Source organism: Cottoperca gobio, chromosome 8 (assembly GCF_900634415.1).
Source record: "Cottoperca gobio chromosome 8, fCotGob3.1, whole genome shotgun sequence".
In the NCBI taxonomy this organism is placed as follows: Eukaryota; Metazoa; Chordata; class Actinopteri; order Perciformes; family Bovichtidae; genus Cottoperca; species Cottoperca gobio.
The window spans coordinates 1194367-1207023 of record NC_041362.1 but is presented as its reverse complement, the minus strand read 5'-3'; positions in this window follow the sequence as shown (position 1 = coordinate 1207023).

Below are 12657 nucleotides of genomic sequence, written 5' to 3'. Positions count from 1 at the left end.
ACGATGCTGTGTTGGTTAATGAGGGACAACTGAAGATAATGGAAAGCGATGAAGTGCACTGCACAGAAAGGCATCGCAGGTCAGATCGCTGCTCGCACATCGCAGCACTGACCAGTTTTCACACATTCTCTGAGCATCGGCGGGAATTTTGTCCCCCATGTCTCGGCTCTGTCCTTAACCATTTGTACTCTGGTAATGACTCCAACATGCTGTGTTCACTAGATCGAAAAGGAAGAGAAGATGGGGGGGGGAGGCTTATCGTACAGTTAAGCTGCAGCTGCAGTTTCCATAACAACTACCTGCAGAAACCCTGCTCCCTCGACCATCATTAGAATAACATTTTTACTCGTCAAGTAAGCATTAGCAGAATCTACGTGAGCAATGAGAAGGGAGTGACACGGTGGGATCAGTCGCCTGGCAGGGACGTCTCAGTGTGATTACAGGATGCTTCCCTGGGAACTGTACGCACGGTGTCTTCCAGAGGTTTGCTGTGCATAGTACATTATCTATACCCAGGCTGGGTTCACACTGAAACACACCAAAATAAAAAAACATCCCGCGCAGAGCTCGGGGCTTAAGAGGCAGACCCTTGATCATAAACGCTCCTTTTCTTTCTACCGGCAGGAACTCCGGCGAGCGACTCAAGGAGAGACGTGTCTTTCCCGTTCAGCCTCTCCTCTGATCATGCATTACAATATCAAGTTGAAAAGGGGATAATCAAGAGTTTAAAGAAAAAGTAAAGGGAGAGGGAACACATTAAGCGGAGGCTAGTCCAGGGTATCATTTAAAATCAGCGCTGATGGCTTCATCGCTGCCAGGCTGTATGGGCTGTAACCTTGAGCGAGGGCTGGTGGGGCCCTGGTGACCAGGGAGGGGATGGGGAGAGGGATTGGCTCTTTTTGCATTCACATTCTGCTCAGCAGGCACCCGGGGGCTATAACCCTGAGAATCCGTATTAGGTGAGCCAAAGTCACCATTAATATAGAGCACTGGGCCATACTATAACCTTACACTTCACATCTCAGGGGTGTCCTGAACTGAGAAAAAATGGTACTTTCGAACAATCACTTGGGAGGACTTTCAAAAGTGACCTCTTACCAAAGTCAATCCGTTTGCTTTTCTCTTTTTTTATTTATTTCATTTTTATCTGTGTTTGCTGGTCCTGCTCAATCTCTTCCATCTCTCTCTGGCTTTGCACGGCGGCTCCGGCCTCGTGCTCCATGGCCGGTCACGTCAGAGAGGCCGGTCCTCCTTCACTGGATGCAATTACAGATTAGGGCTAAAACACAGGTTAAGGCCATGCTGCTACCACATCTTCAGCCTCTCCAGCCTCCACTGAATACACGGCAGAGTGAGAGGGGCCCAAAGTAAATAAAACATGTTGAGTAACAGGAAGTCTCCGTGTGTAAGCGGTCGAAATGAGGTACAGTTAAATAAGGTGCTACGTGTAGACTTAAAGTATTAGAAGTCACATTTCAGAAACAGCTTGTTCTCTCGATATGTATCGATGACTCATCGCTCGTAACACGCAGAGAAACCTGCAGATTGTGAACTTCTTAAAGGTTATTTACAGCACGGAGAAACAGAACCAGTTTTAGCTCAAAATATCTTTTTAATGAAAGATAATGTAGAATATTTTGAAGCAAATCCATAATCTATACGCAGCCCGAACTTCCTGAAATCTCAAGAATTTAATGCCGACGATTAATTTGCAAAGTTGATCAGACAAGCTGCTTCAATCAACCTTTCATTAAGTTACTTCCAATCTCTTAATTATCAACAAAAGATTAGAAAGAGGATTACAAGCAAAATCTAGGGCTTCGCTTTCATCTCTTAAGGATAACATTTTGTTATTTTACCCAATAAAGTGACTTAATACATGCAGCACACCTTGAATTATAATATGAACGACTACATATAAAAGTGGATATAAATGTGGGAGTGCGTCCGCTGGCCTCCCGACCACGCTGTGCGGCACCAGGCTGCACATTTGGCTACAAAGTTGCTGGATCGTTTTTAGGCACCAAAAGAAATCTGCTTACAGCATAAAAAAGGGAGAGGGTGCTGTTTCTCTGGCAGAAAAACAACTAAAGCTTTGAGAGTTTCTGATAATAGCAGATGGTGGAGGGAGCGTGTCCCGAGGGAGGGTGGGCGAGGAGAACAGTCCTGCGTGTGACAGGAAACAGCGTGCTTTATGGGTAATGCAACGTTAGGGGAACGGCTTGTCGTGTGAGATAGAGGTGATGAAAAATAGAACACATGAATACTGCAGGTTATATTATCTTAATATATATATTCCAGGATTATTCCCGCGTAATCCTGGCACAAGAACAAAAAAGAATACATGTTTTTAGATGGTCGGTTCGGAATATTTTCATATTTACCGTTAAAAAAAGAAAACAATCAATGTGTGACAGACTATAGATTTATTTCCCGTGTTACATGGAGAGCATGAGCGTAAACCATACGGTGGTCGGCCTTGGGCAGGAATGAATACATGAATAAATAAATGAATAAGTTGTCCTACATGTGATATATTGTATGTTTTTAACACAACAAAAGAAATGCCTGCTCTGGGTTACTGGTACAGAATCTGTGGGTGGACGACAGAGACACAGTTCTTTGGGTTGTGGATGTTTTATATTTTAACTCACAATGTTTTCATCTGGGGACAAAATGTACGTTTGGTTTTACTTGAGGGGAGGGGATTTTGAGGTGAATGAAACTCTGAAGTTAGTATTAAAGTGGAATTTAATTTGTTGAGATTAAAACATTTTAAAATGTCGTTTGCATTGCATTGCACTGGTTTCTTAAAGCAGATTGTGTGAAGCTCATCAGTGGTTGTGTTTAGGCTATAAGCATGCTGGTGTTTATTGCACCTTCTGACAAAATACAAAAAGAATCATATTATATTTGATACGTCGGGCAGTTATGGAACTTATTGACCAAAATAATGTCTCTTTTAGAAACAAAAACAAATATTGATCATTACATTTGCAAGATTTCAATTTGGTTCTTTTTTTAAATCTCAAACAGGAAGCTTTTTATTTCGTCTTGTAGGAGACAAAACAACAGTTTCTATCCTTGTTGAGGCACAGATGGACTTTACATTTCCCACAGTATACATACACATATACATACATACATATATACATATATACATATATATATACATACATACATATATACATATATATATATATATATATATATATATATATATATATATATATATATATATATAAATGTGGGAAAGGATTGCCTGTGCAGTGCTTGCATCTCTGTCGGGTTTCCCATGTTGAGAAATGATCAATCCTTCCTCACATAGTGCACGGTGTAAGTGCAGCTTGCATCATGAAATGCATTGGGATTTACAGAAATGTGCTCACATACCTGCTGTATCATATTTCATACACACATTTTTAACACGATCTTAAAATATTAAGCGATTATAAGTTGCTTCAATACAGTAAATATTCATATTGAAATATAAGTAACAATATAAATGTTACTCTTATGGTGACTTTTTCTAAATTAGCAAAGCTTTTTCTGGCAAAAACGTGCGAGCTGCTACGTGACGGCAGCCATTTTTAATGGCTCTTTGCTGCCTGCAGTGCACTGATCATCCACCAGGGGGCAGAAGACACGTGTCAGATTGCATACGCTCATTCTCAGAAACTCACGTAGCAAACACAATACACTTGGTGTTATATTGAACGTTTAAATACTTTGCTTCAAGTTACATTACCTTACATTCATTTAGCTGACGATTTTATCCAAAGCGACTTACGATAAGTGCAATCAGCCACTAAATTAAACATTAAAAGTTGGTTTCTCGCAGTAGAATGATCCTGATGACCTGACGATAGAAACTCCTTTAAACTAGCAGCTCAACAAACAAGATTACAGATCAGGGAAGTGATTCCTAGAAATGCTAAACTGATATAGAATAAGTTCTACACGAGATTCAGAAGTGGTCCAGGGCACACACCCCAGACCAAGCATACAAATATCTACTATTACCGATGGATAAAAGACAATGAAACAGAGAAGCAGCAGGAGACGCCACTGGATTAAAGTCAACTGAACAATAACAGCCTGGAACTACAAGACACACACACGATCAGATTTAACAGTCAAGCACAGAAATATCTTGATGAAAAGTAAATATACTAATTCTAGCAAAAGAAGTTGCTTCCAGCACCGACTTATTAACACCACCTTTCCTAAACCTTAAACAAGAGCTTTGAGCGAGTAAACATAACTATACAAATATTGTAATAAGGTCGACACTGAGAGATATAGTTAGAAAGAGATGTTTGTCAAAATGTCTCATTAGTATGTTGTTAATATAGTGTGTAGTTTTTAGGAGACAGTGTGTGAATTACATTGTGGACAAACCAAAAACAAGCTGCAGCGAGAAAACAGGTGCGATGTCACGACTTCACCAACCAGCTAAATGTCCACTTCACCACTTCTTTATAAATGTAACTGCATCAAAACTGTTTAAAAAAAGCAGCAATCAGTTGGTGTACAATCTTTCATTAAAGGTGAGGCTGCCTTTGGCGCCTGTTGCCCTGATTTGATCTCGAGTTCAATTTGATTTCTGTCATGCTGTCATTGGTTTAACACTGACCAGTCCGTTGGGGAAGGCAATGAAGTTAGTAATTCATCTCAGAAAAGGGCAATGTCAGACCCAGCCAATCGCTAAATATAATGTGCCGCCAGCCATTCATGGGATCTTGAAACCAGGATCACCTTTCACCTTTGGCCTTTTTGAAATGGGCAACCTTTGCCGGCTGACCCGTTTAAATCCCCACACCTGCTGGGAAATGTGTCCGGGGTACATGAGTAGGGAAAGCATTACTGTCACGATGCCCTTGCACAAAGCAAGTGTTTTCGTGTAAAAACATGCAAGCTAGTGTCGCTAGGAGTATTTCCGAGTAGCAGAAATCTTAAGTGATAGTCGAATATTTTCAGAACTTTATTTTGAAGGAAGCTTAGATGGGGAATGACTGGCGACAGGTGTTAGCGAGGGTCAAAGAATATGGCCGGCTTGCCAGAACAGGGGGGCAGATTAAACTCTCCTCTTCCTCAAAACAACGGCTGTGAAGCCACCACATGCCCCCAGGGGTTGGGGTGGAGATGGTGTTGTGGGCTGGAGGTGGGGGCTTGATTATAATGATTGGCACCTGTGAAAGAGGGTTTGGGCAAGTGCAGGGACCATATCAAAGAGGATCAGCCGGGGCACAGTGTGACCTGACTTTTATTAGGTGCCAAAATGAAATGGTCGCTCTATAGCCCCTTCAAGAAATCATTTAACCAGTCACAGCTGAGAGAAATACACGCATGCATGCACACACTCATAAAGTCACACACACACACACACACACACACACACACACACACACACACACACACACACACACACACACACACTGTATAGTAAAGACTAAAGGTTGCTAGTATACATAAACCATGCGTTGAAAATGGGAGGTATGTTGTTGGTAATCTGTAAGACTTGTTGAGAAAAGCATCTAAATAGTGAAATAAAACGTCAAAGCCTTAATTCACTTGATTTGACAGCGAACGAACGCTTTCTAATTCAGAGTTGGTTTAATTCTGTTGACTGAAGTAATTTCTTTGAATATTTCCAGGCTTTTGATTCCACACAGACAATCACAATGTGGTGTGAGATGTTTTTGTAAATAAGTTCGTACGGGGATATTTGACTAAATCATTTCAGATCAAGGTCCCCTCAGAAATGCTTTTGAGCAATTATAAAAAAAAGCAGTTGGAGTTTGCTCAGTTGTCATGGCGACAACAACAACAACAAAAAAGCCAAATCTTTCACATTCAACAAGGATATTGACAACGAATGGACGGCACCATTTTCTAGACTGAAGGATGTTGTACGTAGGAATGGTTTGGGTTTTTCAGAACTCTGGGGACTCCATAATCTGGGACGTGAAGAAAATGAATAAAAACCAGTTACGTATGTTGAGCTCTGATCCCGACGGGGAAACGTCTCCGTGCTGTTTCAGAAGCTACTGACCAGAAAGATGTTTAAACCGGCCTGAAGTGAAGCAGCGGAAGTACAGCAGAAGGACGCAGCATCTGAAACAGCTTGAACATTTAAGCATGTATATTTTTATTCACGAGTGTAAAAATAAGTTTGGTTGAAGCACTTGTATTGCCAAAGGGAAGTTTGGCATCCATGGTGCTTCTCAGATCCCTGTCCTCTAACCCTGCGAAGTCTGTGCAGAAAGTGGAATCAGTTGTCGGAGCAAGAAAAGTTGATAAAAGGGTTCAAATCTTTTAGAAAATAAGCAATCGGGGTGCACAAATTCAGGATCAAATTTAAAGCACCATAATTCTAGATGCACATGTTGTTTCCAAAGCTCTATGGAAGAACTAGAACACTTGTTCACTTCCTGTCTTAGAATAGAACTGGACCATCTTTTTTTTCTTTGCATTTTGTCTATTCTCAGTGTGTAACTGTGAGCCTGGACTTGTGTTCAAATGGCCTACAGCTTGTTCATAACAGATAAGCAGCAACCCCCTCCCCCCGCTCATCAGACGTTTCTCTGTTACCATTTCCTCATTTGTTGTGTCTCCACATTGGCTGAGCTTGCGTCCCCTTGAGGGGCTGCTTCACTCATGACTTCCACTGTTGTGTCTCGGCAGTCCTCTGACTTTTGCACAAACATATCGATCACTTCCACCCCTCCTCCTTTGTCACCTTTTCTGTCCTGGGCTAAAAATACACTTTCACAACCAATCCATGTCTCCGACGTCCGCCTTCAATCTTCTCTCCTTCATCCTTTGACCCCCCCTCTCCTTCGGCTTTAATCCTTTTCATATTTCTGTCTAGAATGTTTGTTTCATCAAAAACCTGTCTTGTAACCTCCTCCACAGTCTGTGACCTCAAGATGCTATATTGTTAATCTGAGGTCAGGATATGTCCTGTGCATGAGGAATCGCATTGGATTCCTTTGTGAAAACTCAACAAATAAATGCCGATTGCTGTGTTATTTGGTTCCTCTAGCTCATAAAGACATGACAGCCCCTAGATGTTTACAGAGCCAGGGACTTTACAGGGGTCAATAAAAGGAAATGGCTGCTCAAAGGAGCAGTGAGAGTATGACTTAAGACCTGATCTAAACAGAAATAAATAGAGAACACACGCCTTCAAGGCCCCTCGTCCATCGTCAGTGTTTAATTCTATGAGTCTTGTACCCACAAAGTGTGTCTTAACTACGTGTGTCTTAACTCTGCCCTCGTTTACCCTCATTGATGAAATCTCACCTGTGATCCTCTTATCTCTTTGACAAGACTGACAATAACAAGCGCGAAGGTCACTGCAAAGACACTACTTTACTCTTGAAAATAACAAGTTTGCTTTCCATAAGGCTGAAGAAGTGGCAATAATGTCCAGATCAGTGGACCACACGCATACCCTTGACAGTACAAGAAACGTCTATTTGCAGGAGGCTTCCAGAAGGTCACGAAGGCAAGGCCTCGACTAGAGTGTCTCAATCAAGGCGGTGCAGAGGCAGGGTCACCTGATGGCCAACGCCAGCTGTTGCAGAGGGTACTTAACCCTGGATGAGTAGCTAATGGAGGGAGTCATCCAGAGCAGATTCACCTAACCGATTTAAATAGGCATCCACTCACAAATGCATGGAGAAGCGTGGAACTGCTGAGTGCTACGAAGCCAAAGGTGCTATTAAGGGGACAAAATAACACTCAACAATATCCACAGAAGCTGTTTTTGTGTGCACTGAGCAGATCGTTTAGGGAGCGTGACATAAAGAAAAACATACTTAAACATTAAGATTTATTTTATTATTTCAAAGTAGCATATTAAACCTTTGACCTGTGATTATCTGTGTGTTTACCTTTGCAGGATAAAACAAACAGAAAACAATCTAAAAGTTAATCAATGTGTAGTATGTACGAATGCAGAGAAGAGCCCGACATATACTCATCACACTGATAGGAGTCAACGTAAAAATCAGGGAAAAACATGCGGTAAAAAACTGGACAACATATTAAATCTGATCGCGCTGTAACGAAAAGCGAGCAGTGATAATAATAAGCTCTGATGGGGCCCTCTTATGGCCCATCGATTTCCAATAGCTGAGATCATAGAAAGCTGGGGGGGTAATTACACTGTGCAAGCAGAGGTCGTCCTGAGCAAATATCATTATCATCAGATTAGAATGAAAGGCTGGCGTGGGTCGAGCACACGGGGGTGAAGGAGACGCAGAGGAGAAGCTTCTCTGCACACGAGTCTGACCCTTCATCTGTCTCAATGTCCCCACCTTGCTCCCCACTCCACGGGTCAGCCCTACATCACACTGACACAAACAAGGGGCAGGTCACTGAGGCGCCACCATTCATCAGTGAGAGACAAGGCATATGATGAGAATGATACCTCAGAGTAGCAAACACATAAACAAGGGGACAACACAGACTGGGACGTCTGTTCGATGCAGAGCTGATACGGAGCACCAGAAGGTTTGTTCTTTGGTGGAATCGGTATGGACGACACTTTGGAGGCTGGATTTATGAAGACGTTTGTAGTATTTGAGTAATAAAGGGGAAGATCTGCATAGGTTCTCCTCTCACAGAAATATCTATTGTTGATTATGTCTTGTATTCATTGTTTACTCTTTAAAATGTCAGAACATTGTAAGTTCCCAGAACCCAAATTGGCAATCCCAAAACCCAATGATATTGATAAACTATTGCAGCGCTAATTTAATCCAAATAGTTGTAGTTGCATGATGGTAAAAGCTCAATCATATTACATATATGTATATAAGTCATTGTTTTTAGTCCACACTTCCCTGTGAATTGTTTGGTACATCAGTTGGGCCATTTTTATGAATAACACACCACATGCATAGGAAATATAGGCAAAACTGGCAGTGCATAGCTGGTTTTGATTGTCAGTGTCTGACCCCATCAGAATAAACCAGAGAGAAAGAGTCGGAATAGAAATGCACATTTTCAAAGGCGCATACATTAAAAGCAGAATCCCTTCCCTCTCCCTTTTACTCTCCAAGGTGTCATTTGTGGTTCAAATGAAGTGTGGAGAAGTAGATGAACCATCCACAGATGATTAGGTGGGAGGGAGTCCCAGCAGGCCTCACCTCACCCATCTCCCTCACCCTGCAAACTTCTCCACAGCCAACCCCTCATGTGCGAGCGCACAGATCCCAGGTAGCCCAGGAAAGAGGCTGCGAGTGCCACTCTGACGAGCCTCTGACGTCTCTATCTGCGCCGCTCAGTGTGGGAGCTGGCCCGGGCCACCTACATTAACATAAACAAGGCGTGCTGCTGGGGTCCGCCTGTCAGGGGCTGTCACCGCCGAGGACAGAGGAGAGACGCCTCTGCATTAACCTCCAGGCTTATCTCACTCTCTGCGTCCCAAAAAAAGTGTGGATTAGTGCTCAGTCAGGAATTGCTTTTGGGTCCTTGTCACTCCTGCACGATTATTGAACTTGCTCTTCTATACCGAGACTATTATTCTCATCCTTCTCTTCCACTTTGCCAAAGGGAATCCCTGGGGTTTTAAAATGGCAACCCCGCAGGATCGGAGCTTCTCTGATTTTGGTGACACCTGTGGTGATAAGTTGTGTTTACATGAGCCAAAGAAATGTATCCGTGACGATCTCGATGAATCGCCACAAACAGGAAATGCTCATTTAGGTTTTCTGTGTTTCATTGGTTTCCATTATGGAGCTCAGGAGGTAATGTGGTCCTCCGGTGGTCTAAGGGTCGGTGGTTCGATCCCCTGCCCCTGCAGTCAGCTTGTCGAAGTGACCTTGGGCAAGATACTGAACCCCTACTGATGAGCCGATGTGCACCTTGTATGGAGCCCCTGTATGAATGCTGATGTGTTGTAAAGCGCTTTGAGTGATTGCAAAGATTGGAAAAGCGCTTTATAAATGCGGTCCATTTACCATTAAGTGTGGACCACTAGAATAGATGAAATAAAAAGGTGCATGAAAAATACAATTCGACCAGATCCAAAGTGTGGTGGACCTGAACAGAACCAGAGAAAGAACACCAACATATAGTTCTGCCATCATTATCATCAGTTTGTGATTAGAGACACATATTGACTGATCCGGGACAACACTATGGTACTCCACCCTGACCCAATAAGCCACCGTGACTTCATCCACTTCTCATATACAGTCTATCCTCTGTAGATGCATATAGATCACTGGAGAAAGTTTTATTTCTCCTGCAGTTTAAATCGTGCATCAAGGGATTCGTGCAAAAAAAAACTAATGTCATGTTTACAAAAGAGAAGCACGAAAAACATCAAGCAGATGTGATAAAAACAAAGTATTCAGAATGATCATGGGACTGGGAAAGGTTCAATTACAAACTTGAAATCGAATTATTATATAATCTTCTTTTTATGATTGAGGTGTTCAGTGGAAGCTTTTCTTAAAATTCTCACTGAGCGCTTATTCAATAGTCGAATAAAAGGCTTTATGGAAGCACAGATTCTGTGGACAGTACTGCTGCACAAATTGAAATGAAAAATGTTAACTCAAGGTCTACTTATTAGCTTCTTACACAGCAAAAGCCATAAGTGAACCTTGAGAAAAGATTTGTTAAAACACTGTTTCAGAGGTCAAGAATAAACTTTCACACTTTATAGAAGTTTGAAGTTTATTTTCTTGTCACGGCCTCATTTCAAGCAAACTTTTTCACGAGAGACGTTAGCGCACGATACATCGCAAAACAAAAAGGTTTCCCCTGAACTTTAGCTATACAGCGTGCAGAATAACTTTCTTTTTCCTCCATCGCTTCCGAGCCAAAGCGACATCACCAGCGCCTAAGTATTCCTTCGGCACATTCTTGACATCCCTGCGTTGGTGATTTCCGGGGGAAGGTGCACGCTCCGGTGTCACCAACGATGATGTAGCGTGAAAGGTAAAGGTGTTCCAGGAAGGACGTGCGCTTCACTGACAGCAAAAGTGAACAGCTTCTCCACCCTCCTCTTCGTCGGCTCCCGGCCAACAAAACATGGCAAGGGGTGTACGGCTGCGACATTAAGAGAGCCTGATCCATATCTCCAGACCTCAGGCCTAATCAAACAGGCTGAATGTAGGGAAGGAGTCAATAGCTGCTTAATTACTAACGAGAGTCATGACAATAACAATCACGTTCCTTTCCGGCTGACGTAATTAAGGGAGGCATGAAAGGCATACCGAGGGAGAGCCGCCTCCAAGCAAGGCAGCAATTAGGGCAGGAGCTGAGGAGGCAGCTCGTGGCAAACACTGTCTCAGCTTTGTCTTTCGTCTCACACCGTGTCCTCCTTTCAGGCATCAGTATCATCACTTGGTGCCATGCACCGACAGCGCCGGGCTTCATTATATCTGTCCTGCCCCATCGGTGGAGCGAACGCCGTGTTGTTCCACCGGCTTCCTCCGGCACGTCGCTTGTGGCTGCCATGTTTAATGACCCTCCTCCTCCTGTATCCAGCACTCAGTAGGCACAGCGTGAGACGTGGGGAAACACTCAATTTCTGTAATGGCTTGAAATGGAGTAAATATCACTCGCCCTCCTGCATTTGTTACTCATTCAAGCCCCGTTATCACTTGCTGCCTAATTTCCTGGTGCACTGACAAAGGCAGAGGGCGTTTCCATGGAGAGGGAACCCTTGCGGTTTTCATGCTTCTCTCAACTTGGCACTCTGTTCATTTCACAGCAATTATACTGAGTCATTCCACACGTTCTGCCACAGAACTCAAGGGAAGGACCTTTCAGCTAATTGCTTTCAAATGGAAATAAAAAATAATCACACGGCTACTTTGTCAAAATGACTCCTGTTATGCAGCATTTGGTACGGGAAATTGATGTGGGATTCCTTTTAATGTCCCATTTATTTATTCTATTTCCAGATGAAAACCTTTCTTTAAATGCATTTGGGTTGAAGTCCTGACACTGCATGCCCCATGATGCTTCACTTTCTCAGACACCAACATTTTCTTATTTATAGTTGTTGTTTTTCACCTTCAGTGTGTGTGCTTCTGTTTCTGCTGGAGCAGCGTCTCTGTGGTGTGAAATGCACTCGTCAACGCATATAAATGCTGTTATTTATTATGACATTAATATTTAATGATGTGTTTCATAGTTATTGACTTTGTCTTTACGTCCATACAGCGCACTAGTTTTTCTTTTTTTGTTTATGTGACGTGTGCAAGGTCTGGGAAGCAGAAGAAGGAGTTCTGGATTGTTCTTTCTGCTTACACACGGTACGAAAATACAGATTTGACGCTGTGTTGCGTACAGTAATTAAAATGAGTAGCCCAGCCACAGAGTGTCTGGTACCACATTAATCATGTATGAGATGCCAACGTGTGCTCAATATTCTTGTAAAACACAAAACTCTCTAAACAATTACTGGATCATAGCTTTTGAAAAACAGTCTGACTGTGATGCAGCCACACTTATTGGACTTCCGGGTTTAGACTCAATCTATGGAGATCTCAACAGCCCTCAACTCTTTACTTCTACTTGTTTTACTTCATGCTTGATTGAAACAAAGAAAATGTACATAAGTTCAGAGCAAGAGAAGAAGAAAAGTCTGCAGCCGTGCTAGCTGCTCTGCCATGTCGTACTTAG